The sequence below is a fragment of the Protopterus annectens genome, chromosome 16.part0 (assembly GCF_019279795.1).
Source record: "Protopterus annectens isolate FY-2018-M chromosome 16.part0, PAN1.0, whole genome shotgun sequence".
In the NCBI taxonomy this organism is placed as follows: Eukaryota; Metazoa; Chordata; order Ceratodontiformes; family Protopteridae; genus Protopterus; species Protopterus annectens.
Genome location: NC_056750.1, coordinates 395,426,708 through 395,440,099, shown reverse-complemented (window position 1 = coordinate 395,440,099; position 13,392 = coordinate 395,426,708).

Genomic DNA, 13,392 nt, shown 5'->3' with positions numbered 1-13,392 from the left:
ATTACATGTAAGCATTACCACTTTTACTATACTACTGACACAACACATTACAAAGTTTAGCTTCTATACTGTACTCCTTGATGACAAAGCATCCATATGATTTAACACTTAAGGAATCTCTAAGGAAAGTAAATGTGTGCATTCTTACAGTACTGCACTGAGCATAGCTTTAACCTGTCCCGAATTTTGCAAAATGACTCAAATTTTACCTCCTATGTTTGTTCTGTCCCTCAACTTTCTGATAAAACACTGAGAATTGCAGCCAGCCAATAATGATTAAAGTTTTATGCTTCTCATTCTTCAGAAAATGCATGCTGCCGTAAAATCTGTTCCGTTAATTTTGTATGCAAATTACAGATTTTGGACCTTTGTCACTCATTATTTTTTGCTTTACCCCTGATTTTTGAGCAAGAAGTTCAGAGTTTGGCTCAGAAGCGTTTCAGATGCCATCCTGCCAAATCCAATCATCCATATGACATTACAATATATATACCAGGAATAGTACACTTAATGCCTAATGTGTGAACACATTATCAATAGTACATTAAAATTAATTTACAAAACAAAATAATCAAAACTGAATTAGCAACCAATATAATACACTATCATTTTTTTGTTTTAATTATTGATGGCTGATTATGATTTAACTGTTTTTATTTGGACCTGTTATAACCCCAGACACAGTGTTCTTCTCTTCTTCTATAGACAGTGGCAGTACAAATACGGACAACTCAGATATCTAAGAAATTAATTTTCTATTTTAAATGTTCTCACTAATCTTCAAAAAAACAACCAAAAATGAATGACTGAATTCCTCTTTCCTATATAAAAGTAGCAGTAAGAAAGAAAACAATTTGGTAATGCTAAGAGCTACTGTTTTTCCTTACAAAAGTTATAATTAAATATCAACAATGATGTTTTTATTTTTGCTTTAGACAGACCAGACTTCAGGAGACAAGTATTAGATCTTCTATGAACTGATATTTAGAAATAAATATAAAAGGGCAACTTTTCAGTTAGAAGAAGAGAAATTCTAAGTAAACTACAACAATGACTCTGGGATAATTTATTACTCACTTCTATGGCATTAAATTGTGTAGTCCAGAATAATTTATACAGTAGTACCAAAATGTGTAAATTATTTCAAAACAATTATGATATTATATGAGGCCACAGCAATACAAGTACTACATACTTAGGATCAGGAAAGGATGACAGCTATGTGGAGGAATAATATTTAAATATATGCACCTTTAGATGTTCTATATACACTGAAGTCCCAAGCACTCGAAGACTATGGTCCTAAAATTAGGGACTTGAGCATCTTGTAGCTCAGGTAAGCTGCTGTTTGCATTCTACATGAACTTGAAGAATATGAGTCCAGCCAAGCAGGTGTTGCAGATTACCTGAACACATTACCTGAGTTTGAGCAAGGTAAATGTATTCAATTAGGGCAGTGGTCTGGATGTGGGGTTTAGGTTTAGGATGTGGTAGGGAAAGTTTAGGATTAGTGAGCAGGAGAGGGGGTTTTAAGTTTATGAAGTGAAAATGTGATTTTAGGTTTAGTCTGAAGGGGGGTTAAGTTTATATTGATGAAAGGGAGTTTAGGGTTAGAGTTAGGTTTCTAGTAGATTATACCGTTTTGTAGGATATCATGTTGGAAGGGCTAGGAGTAAGAGCACTTGCCTTTTTAAGCAAGTGGCAGCAAACAAATATGTAACACGCAAATAAAACAGGAGCATGTATAGTTATCTGGTCTGAAGCTCCTTTTGTCATTGCCTTCTCAAATGGAATTAAAACCTGTTTTCTTACACAACATTAGCTGTTTTACAACAGCTAACATTCTAGTACTGTTATTTTCTAAGTGCTGTAAACAGCTCGGTCATCTGTTATTTCACAACATTTTCCAGTAATGGCCTAACTATCAGACGTTATAGCTTGGTTACATGTCTAGCTTACAGACGTGTGTGTACTTACAGCAACAATAGTGAGTGCAGTGCTGAACACCACAATTAAGTGGACATATTGTTATGCATCCTGCATTTACAATGCGCAGGTTCATTTGCTGCATGGATTATTTAGAGCAAGTCATTGTAAGGAGCTTAAAATGCTATTTAAATGGGTAAAAAAATGAATGCTCTATAGGTACTTGCAATGCTAGCAAAGGCAAATATCACTTTTAGTTGGTGTCTTCTTTAGCAATTATAAGACAATTCTATTTTGTAGGAACCTGTCACTGTTTAGCTTAAGATTTGGTTTTCCTCATTCCTCTGACTCCTGCAGTGTTACCCTGCTTATTGCCAGAGTATTTAACAACACATTGAGGGCCCTGATGAGATAGTTGGACAGGGCACAAAAGGTCATTGCTCCAGCAATGCTGTTCCCGCAAAGGGAATGCTAAGGTTGCAGAACTTTGTGATAGAGAATTAAGAAGTTGACTGGGCACATATTATCAAGGGAGAACTCTAAGGCCAAATTGGGTCATGGCAGAACAAGAAGCAAGAAAAAGAAGTCACATGACTTCAAGTAAATTAAAAAAAAAAAATCTGCATTAATTCTGACAGACCAGTACAGGGGTTAAACTTATACCCTTGTATTACACTATGGATACAAGTGTTCAAGGACAATGGTACATATATTTTTGCAGATAAAAACAGACTGCTACAAAATAAAAAAAAAAAAAGAAAAGAAAAGAAAAAGAAAACCATCGCCTGTTGTTAACTACAGTACTGACAGAGGCGAAGTAACTACCGGAACTGGTGAATGTTACAACATCATTCAAGGACTTATGCATGAGGAGGGTTAATTTTAAATGTCATCTCTATGTCTGCTAATGATGGAAAAGTTTTTATTTATCAGAAAAAGACATAAAAGTTCTCACTTTTTAAACACTGGGCTTATCTTCAGCCTTCTCTCCTGTCAACATTACAGATTTAATGAAATTAACTTTGAAAAACAGATGTGCAATCAATAAAACATAATGCATAGGTTTATGGAACCTTATAAAAGTTCAAATAAGTCTGCATAAAAGACCATGAACTGATCTGTACCGCAAATCAAGATGTGAATATCAAGCCCAAAATAATTAAACAAGATAAATGCTAGAGGAAAGATATCCTTTACATAAAAGTCTTTTGTTTCCTTCTAAAAATTCCATCCAGTGGAAATACAAACATGCTTTAAACAGGAACAATGCATTCCTCACTGAGAGAAACAAAAAAGAAGACTATGTTGGATAATATGTGATGAGTATTATCGAAGATGAATTAATTAACCACACAAGTTAATATGCTACAGAGATGTAATACTGGTGTATAGAATCGAATACATTGCAACAAAATAATAGCTTAAGACTGAATTCCTGACATACAAAGAAAAACTTTACTGATCGTGCTATCAAAGAATACATGGGAATGAAAACAGGCAATAGCACAAAGAACTTTTCAAAATATGTTCAGTTTTCTCAGAAATTCAATTAGTAATCATAGTGTTTAATACATTTCTGATACATTTCTCTCCTCCTGCATACCAGGTATAGGTGCAGAGCTGTCTCATAAGGATGCAGAGCTGCTTACAATAACGCTTTGTGAACTGACATTTATACATACAGGAATGACAACTAAATGAAAAAAATGTACAAAATAACACTTCACTGAAACACACATCATCAGACACACAGTTGTGTGAACAGTTAAAAACAGTTAGATATGGGTACAGTCACAACAGCACTTCTCCTAAACACAAAATGACATTTTTAATAAAAATGAAAAATAAAAAGCTCTGTGATGTGGCGCAGCCCCTTCCCTCTCTCATAAGGTGTCAGTTCTGATAACACCATATCACAGTATCAGTGTCATCTCCACTGATGTGCTCAAATCATAATAATCATGCAATATGCTTTACATGTGTTGATTTTTCATGAGTTTGCTGAATAAAGGAAAAAGTAAAATGTTTGATTTTGGTACAAAGCTTGTCATTGCTCTAACTAGTGGCAAACTTGGAAGTGATTGTATTAAGAAGCAGGGAGCATGGAGTGGTGCAGGAACTTATCTTAAGCATTAAAAATATTAATTTTGGACAAATGCCCACTTACATTCTTCTGATCTAGTTTTGTGCATTGGAAATGAAATCTTCAGTATTTTCTGAGGGTTTTTCATCTACCAAAAAAACTGGTAAAGCCAGCCAAAAACATTCACATACAATAACATAAAGAAATCAAGTACTGTATCACCAATTTTTTTCATCTGTTCATACACAGAACACCTGCATTTTACCTTCCTAACCCTAAGCGAATTTTTCACCATGATATAAAAGCAATACAATTATACATGTTGCATTCAATACATGATTCTCTGATTATACAAATGACAGTTTCAGTCATCACTTCCTTTTCTGTCATACACGTTTACATCTAGCTTCATTGACTTTACTGTCTCTTTAAGAATCAGATTTTTAAACTGTGATTCAATCCTATTTGTTCATCTAAGTTCTCCAAATGTGAGACAACAAAATGTTCTGTTTCCTAATATACACCATAAAACCAGATATGTAATGTTTTAGAACTTTCAAGGTAGACATCTGAAATTCGCATCTAGTGAAACCTTATTCTGTTGAACTTCAACAGTAATTCATTACCCTTCTATTTACATTCAGAAATTATTCAGAAAATGATAGAATATAACCACCTTAAAAATGATTTGTGACTTAAGAGCATTATACATTTTCTTTTTTTTTTTTTTGCTTAGATTTATATTATTCAGCAAATGATTTGTCATACAGGCAATACTGTGCTAACCTGAAACATTTAAAGCTTTTAGAATTTTTGTTTTATTTCCTGACAGATTCAAACTGGGATGTAATTGTTAAGAAACTGGATATGCATCAGGACATGACATCAGCACCGTGATGCTCTAATTTTTACAAACCATCCTTTAAATCCTAGTAAAAATGTCTGTACAGAGATGAAGCTCTATAAACAACTTCAGCTGACCTGCATGGACCCACAAAGGCTACCTCTGAAGTCTAACTGAGCTTTGGATGTGCTTAATTACCATTCCAAGTAAGACTTGCCATAGCTTATTAACTTCTGGGTCACAGCATTCCCTAAGAAATGAACTTGCTGTTTATAGAAAGACTGTGGAGATGATTTGGAAAAGTAACAGCAGCTGCTCATTGTATCTTAAGATCAATGTATTAGCAGTGAAAATAAAGTGCAACAGCTGCAGACTGTGGCTATGTTGCATTAATTCTTTTAAGTTAGATAACTATCACACTACAGTTCATTCCACAGATTATTTAAATGACTATATAATGTGACCTACTAGCATATGTTTCATTTAATGTGATGTGAATGTTTGAGGATGTTAAGTGCAGTCTTTGGAACAGAAAAAATGAAACTGCTATTACAATGTGGTACTCAAAATGTTCTATTTTCTTGACAATACACTGACAACAAAGTTAGTATATATATATATATATATGTGTGTGTGTATATATATATATATATATATAGAGAGAGAGAGAGAGAGATAATGTGTGTAGTGTCAAAGATTTTCTAGTGGCATATCAGTCCATGAGATAGACATGTTTGTCACTGACAGAGGACACGTCTGCTCCCCATGTAGGGACTGAACATCTCAGCTATATATACTTACCCTGAGGCTGATGCATACAAACACCAGTGGCACATTATGCGTTACAATGGTCTTTAGACCTGCATGTATGAGTTTGTTACCCAGTCATTTTATTATAGGGCATGCCTTAAAAATGACCTATTTTTTAAACTGCAATTACCAAATCTAATTTAATCAATGTGTCATTCAATAAACTGTCTACTCTGAGAGGTAAAAGTGGCACAGCTAAATGTGAGGATTTTTATTAACATTGAATTAATGTTATTATTTTTATTAATTTGAGCTGACGCCACAGTTATGTGAGAGGACATAAACCTATGCATGGTCAGAGAAATATGATTAGATAAACACAATGCATTCCACTATACTGGATACTGCAACAAAGGCAGAAATGATTATGGGTGGCATTCATAGTCTGGGACTTCACAGCTACATAGCAGTTATCTGAGAGGAGTGATGCTGCTCTTATATGCAAATAGGCTAAGTGCAGGTATTTAGTGCTGAATAAGGAAAAGTGAATGGATTTTGAGAAATATGCTTATTTACAGAAAAAGCATGAATTATCCTAAAATAAGTTTTAAGTAAATACAAAGGCACTATGTGAAAGATGTAGGCTTAGTTTTACTTCAAATGCATTTGCATATTGTCGACAGTCACAGCTATGTGCAAACAGACTTCAAAGGCCTAAGGAAACTGGTGAACTGTGTAGCTTTTATCATTAATATTTAAAAAATAAAAGGATTTAAATGTTTTATATCTGAGTATCCTTATATGGACACCTTGTTGGTTACCTTAAAAAATAGAAATGGTGAGATAGGAAAGACTGAAAAAAGGGAGACACAGCAAAAATGGAATAACAGAGGGAAAACATCAAGAGGGTTGTGCTGGAAAAGGATGCAGAGAAAAAGCACAATGTTTTTGGCAGGGGACAGACCCTCCCATTTTTCTTTTTTTATATCTAAGAGGGTAGTATGGATCACACATAATTAAGTGGGTATTGGAGAAAGGATAACGTAACAAGGGCTGAGGAGGTGCCAGAAGGAGTCCCTGTATATAGAGCCTCATACATTTCCACTGCAAGATGGTAGTGCAGTGAAGGACCTCAATGTTGGGGGGGGGGGGGTCTTGTGCTGATGAGGCAGAGTGCACCAAATGGTACGGTGTGTCTTGAACACAATGAAAGTTCTTTGACTGGCTGACTCTCTCTGTCCATGACTTACTCCAGCACATACTTAACCAAGTCCCAAAGCCCCTATTCAGTGAGGCTTGCCAGGATGCCATGTGCTGGACTGCCTGCAGGACTAGTACCACCACACCAACCCTGGAAGGATGTCCCTTGAGAGATACATGACTGGACCTCTCCAGTGGATTTTGGAAACAATGAAAATAAATGGGAGAGAAAGAAAATAATACAGAAGAAAGGAAGTGCACAATTAAATAAAAACAGAAGGAAAAGGGTAGGGACAAGAGAAAATACAGACAATAAATTCTCACGTCTTGTTACAAACATTTCCATTTCTAACTTTAAAACACCTTCATTTTTATAAATCTTTATTGAAGTAAAACAGATTGTATGGGAAGTACTTCTGCAGACTTTCACATTTTGTGGGAAATGCTTCTGCTTATCTGACAGGAGAGTGTATTGCTATCAAATAATGGTGGGGTTTACATGTTGCAGTTTACTGCAAAAAATAATGATCATATTAGTGCACAATATGCATTTGTTTGCCATATTGCACAGCAAACACCTTTTATTAATACTTGCATCTTAGAAAATCAGTTCAAGAAAGAATATTGCACTTACATACTGATACATCTCTCACTCTTAGTTGCAGTAATGCACTAAATGCACTCTAGTACTTCAGTTACCATGCTTTATAAAATATTTCTTATATAGGTAATAAAATCAGTTAAAGACAGAAAGCTGCACTTATATACTGGCATACCTCTCACTCTTGGTTACAGTACAGCACTGAGTGCAAGTTACAAACCTCTCACTCTTGGTTACAGTACAGCACTGAGTGCAAGTTACAAACCTCTCACTCGGTTACAGTACAGCACTGAGTGCAAGTTACAAACCTCTCACTCTTGGTTACAGTACAGCACTGAGTGCGAGTTACAAACCTCTCACTCTTGGTTACAGTACAGCACTGAATGCAAGTTACAAACCCCTCACCCTTGGTTACAGTACAGCACTGAGTGCAAGTTACAAACCTCTCACCCTTGGCTACAGTACAGCACTGAGTGCAAGTTACAAACCTCTCACTCTTGGTTACAGTACAGCACTGAGTGCAAGTTACAAACCTCTCACTCTTGGTTACAGTACAGCACTGTGTGCAAGTTACAAACCTCTCACTCTTGGTTACAGTACAGCACTGAGTGCAAGTTACAAACCTCTCACTCTTGGTTACAGTACAGCACTGTGTGCAAGTTACAAACCTCTCACTCTTGGTTACAGTACAGCACGGAGTGCAAGTTACAAACCCCTCACCCTTGGTTACAGTACAGCACTGAGTGCAAGTTACAAACCTCTCACCCTTGGTTACAGTACAGCACTGAGTGCAAGTTACAGACCTCTCACTCTTGGTTACAGTACAGCACTGAGTGCAAGTTACAAACCTCTCACTCTTGGTTACAGTACAGCACTGAGTGCAAGTTACAAACCTCTCACTCGGTTACAGTACAGCACTGAGTGCAAGTTACAAACCCCTCACCCTTGGTTACAGTACAGCACTGAGTGCAAGTTACAAACCTCTCACTCTTGGTTACAGTACAGCACTGAGTGCAAGTTACAAACCTCTCACTCTTGGTTACAGTACAGCACTGAGTGCAAGTTACAAACCTCTCACTCTTGGTTACAGTACAGCACTGAGTGCAAGTTACAAACCTCTCACTCTTGGTTACAGTACAGCACTGAGTGCAAGTTACAAACCTCTCACTTGGTTACAGTACAGCACTGAGTGCAAGTTACAAACCTCTCACTCTTGGTTACAGTACAGCACTGAGTGTGAGTTACAAACCTCTCACTCTTGGTTACAGTACAGCACTGAATGCAAGTTACAATCCCCTCACCCTTGGTTACAGTACAGCACTGAGTGCAAGTTACAAACCTCTCACCCTTGGCTACAGTACAGCACTGAGTGCAAGTTACAAACCTCTCACTCTTGGTTACAGTACAGCACTGAGTGCAAGTTACAAACCTCTCACTCTTGGTTATAGTACAGCACTGTGTGCAAGTTACAAACCTCTCACTCTTGGTTACAGTACAGCACTGAGTGCAAGTTACAAACCCCTCACCCTTGGTTACAGTACAGCACTGAGTGCAAGTTACAAACCTCTCACCCTTGGTTACAGTACAGCACTGAGTGCAAGTTACAAACCTCTCACTCTTGGTTACAGTACAGCACTGAGTACAAGTTACAAACCTCTCACTCTTGGTTACAGTACAGCACTGAGTGCAAGTTACAAACCTCTCACTCGGTTACAGTACAGCACTGAGTGCAAGTTACAAACCCCTCACCCTTGGTTATACAGTACAGCACTGAGTGCAAGTTACAAACCTCTCACTCTTGGTTACAGTACAGCACTGAGTGCAAGTTACAAACCTCTCACTCTTGGTTACAGTACAGCACTGAGTGCAAGTTACAAACCTCTCACTCTTGGTTACAGTACAGCACTGAGTGCAAGTTACAAACCTCTCACTCTTGGTTACAGTACAGCACTGAGTGCAAGTTACAAACCTCTCACTCTTGGTTACAGTACAGCACTGAGTGCAAGTTACAAACCTCTCACCCTTGGTTACAGTACAGCACTGAGTGCAAGTTACAAACCTCTCACTCTTGGTTACAGTACAGCACTGAGTGCAAGTTACAAACCCCTCACCCTTGGTTACAGTACAGCACTGAGTGAAAGTTACAAACCTCTCACTCAGTTACAGTACAGCACTGAGTGCAAGTTACAAACCTCTGACCCTTGGTTACAGTACAGCAGTGAGTGCAAGTTACAAACCTCTCACTCTTGGTTACAGTACAGCACTGAATACAAGTTACAAACAAAGTGATACTCTTTTGGTGGAATGCTGCTTTGCATGTAACACTCTGAATTGTGTTCATGTAGAAGGTGCACACACAGAAAACTGTAGCAGTTCAAGGGAGTTTTCATTTCTTTAGATGTACTTAACTGTGTGCTTATAGATTTATGCCTAAGAATTCTTAGCATAAAAGGGAATGATTTAAAATGTATACAAAAGTGATACAACTGCTCATTTCTCACTAAACTATGCCCTGGTCATTCAGTTCACATTGCAAGCCCTACTTCCTCCCCCAACCACTACTCTGATGATGGTGTGGTGCCTGACCGACAGTTCAGCCATCCTAAACATGCAGTTAATATTGTGGTACAAATGGCATTTTTTTTTTAGTTATACTAATAAATAATTTTCTGGCCTACACAAACAAATCCTTTCTTTACAAAAACTGTCTCCTTGTAATTTAATTACTACCTGAGGTACTACAATAGTACATGAAATTATTGTGCTTAAATGCAAATTTCTCTTGGCTTACTATATACATAAATAAACAAGTGGCTGTAAGTGTACTCATGCAGATGTATATCTGTGATTTACAGACATATACATGCAGATTATTTACTCATACATATATTACCTTTGTATCTATGGAGGCACTTCTATTATCACATAAACATTCCATGTATTTGTATACAGATCCACCTCTGTGTAAACAGGTGTTTATGCTTTCTCTCTAATACTATAGATACATATTTGCAGTTACATATGCCTTCTAGCATGTACCTTCAATTACAGAACCTTTTAATAGTTTGTTTTTAAACATATATTTAATATGACCCCCCCCCCCCAAAAAAAAAAAAATAAGGAATATGTACTATAGAACTGTGGCTTTCTCAAGTCTACCTATTCAACCAACTCAGCAAACTGGTCAGGCCTATGCTTCTAAAGGTTATCATACCTGTGGCAGTACTGCTGTCCTGAGTGTATAATCCCTGCCAGGGATGATGGGTGTCTACCCAGCTTCTGCCAGATGTCAATCTTTCTCCACTCACTTCCTCTTGTACATGCCTGGATTTTATTCAGTTATGACCCCCTAAGAAGATTAACCATTATCAGGATCTCCAAGTTTGATCAGCTTGGAGTGTGGCCTTGTGTCTTCACAGGTGCTGTCATCATTTGAAGTGCCAGAACTAGAATGACGGAAGTGTTAGTAGGGCAGTGGTTCACAGATTTGGAACCACTCTGTCTGGGGGTGCTATCAACTTAACCAAACCCAGTTAACCAAAGGGGGAATAAAAACAGATATTGTTATTATTGGCAAGTATGGTTTTAAAAATGTTTTTTGCATTTTTATATTATTAAAGAAATGCATTCACATTTCATTTATGTAGGGGATTAAAAACAGTATGCATGTATCATTTTTGTTTGTATTACTTACAACTGCTGCAAATTACTGTAACTACCTTTTTAAAGTATTGCACCTGAATGTCATTTATTCTTGCAGAAAAGCAGTCGTAATATTTTTGGGGGGTGCAGAAATATATATTCCTATATGTTTGAATAACAACTTTTGTTAAGTGCTGAGTATGTTGAGGTGAAAAGGTATGACAGATGATGTTAGATGGATAGAGATTGTCATTTATTCATACAATAGTCCAGCCTTTTTTTCAGGGAAGGGTCAGAAATGCTTATTTCTATGTGTTTGGTTACCAATGTTAATTAAGTGCTGAGTATGTTTAGTTGAGAAAATTTGTCAGATAATGTTAGATGGGTAGAGATTACACTTCATGGCTGTGCAAAATATCATATTTAGGACTCCATTTTGATGTTTGTAAATATATTCAGCTTGGGCTTATCTGAGGCTGTCTGCACATGCCTGTGGCATGCTGGGAACTGCTGAGGACTGCTGTGAACTCCACTTTTGTTTGCAGCAAGTTCATTTGAGCTTGATTCTGCATTCATGAGCAGCTGAGAGTGATTTACTTGCATAAGTGTCTGTATATGTTTGCATATTACTGTGATTCATAGAAATAAATATAAAAGAGCCTAATTTGTATACAAAATACATAAAAGGACCTGAATTTAAATAAAATAATGTAACACTACCATATTATCTTAAAACTACTTGTATTGGGCAGCAATTAACTTAGGAAACTACGGCCTTGTTACAGTAAGAAAAAATATTAAAAATATTGTAATTTAACATGAAACACTTCAAAATGATCTAAAATAAGTGAGTTACATTGAAAACAAATGATTTTACTCATATAATGGACAACTTACCATGGCTTTAGAGAACAGTGAAAACCTGTGATTGGTAAGTGGAACTCATTATAGCACCACTGGAAATGATTGTGGTCACTGAGAAAAATCATTAACTTTGGTAAAATTTATGATTGTGCATGGGTATGTGTTTTAATTGTGAAGTACTGAAGTGGCAATAATGTATTGCTGGCTGGACATACGTGTCTTATTTGTAGATTTCTGAGCGTCACTGAAGAATGAAAATGACAGTAGCATGAATTCATGACAATGGTAGGGACTAGAAGAAGGACGACTGTTAAAAAGTGATTTCTTTACTGTTCTGAATGTATTTATGATACTGCAGATATTACTGTAGTACAGCATTACTTGCATATGCGTATATAATTATGACATTTGTGTTAAATACCTTTTTTATAGAAAGATGGTGATCACACATGGTCAGTGTTTTTTAGTTTGGCTGATGATTGCATCTAAAGTTTATAGTGTATGACTGTGGCCTTTTCTCACATGCAGTAAGCATGCAATACAAGTGATCACGGCAGAAAAAGGACAACTTCAGCTTTGAGGAAAGTTACATGCTCGTGGCAGCCATTCAGACATATTGGAAATGCCTGTTCGGTAAAGATGGCTCAAAAAAGCTAAGAGGACAAAACACTTGGCTCAAGTTGTCCTAGGCATTCAGACCTGTAGGTGGCAGAAACCAGATAGTAACACAGTGCAAGAGGGCAAATGATAAGGTAAAATGTGCTAGAGCCAAGGTGAGGCAGAATGCAATTGCCTGTACCAGCACTGGGGGGCCTCCAACAATTATCCCATTAGCACTAAATGAGGAATATCTTGTCTCCATAGGAAGGACTACGACTCTACATACATACATACATACATACAGATATTTTAAGCATGGGCATTAATGCCCTTCTAGCTTGCCAATATACCAAAACACTTGTTCCCATAATGTGTCCAGGCTGTTCTTAAAAATATCTAAACTAGTAATTGCTTTAATGTTATTTTGGTAGTCTGTTCCGTGCATCAGCTACTCTGTCAGAGAACCAATTAGTACACTTCTCATTCCTATAGAATCTTCTACATAGGTTGTCTGATGATTCCCAAGTACTTTTTGTTAACCACAACCATTCCCAGAGGTAGTCGCCATTAAATGCCATATATACCTAAATAAGATCTCATCTTAGATATCTGTAAGAGACACTGTACAAATTCAGATATTTTAGTCTTTCATAATAACTTAAATTTTCACATCCATGCATGCCCTTGGTATATTTCTGTTGTATGCTTTCCAGTTTACTCATGCTTGTTTTCTTACAGGGTTTCCATATTGTTATTCCATACTCAAGTTTGGGTCTAATGTAACAAACAAACACTGACTTCATTATTTTTGATTTCCTAGACATTATAAATCTTTTTATACAACCTATAGTTTTATAACTATCATTAACCAATTGGTTGACA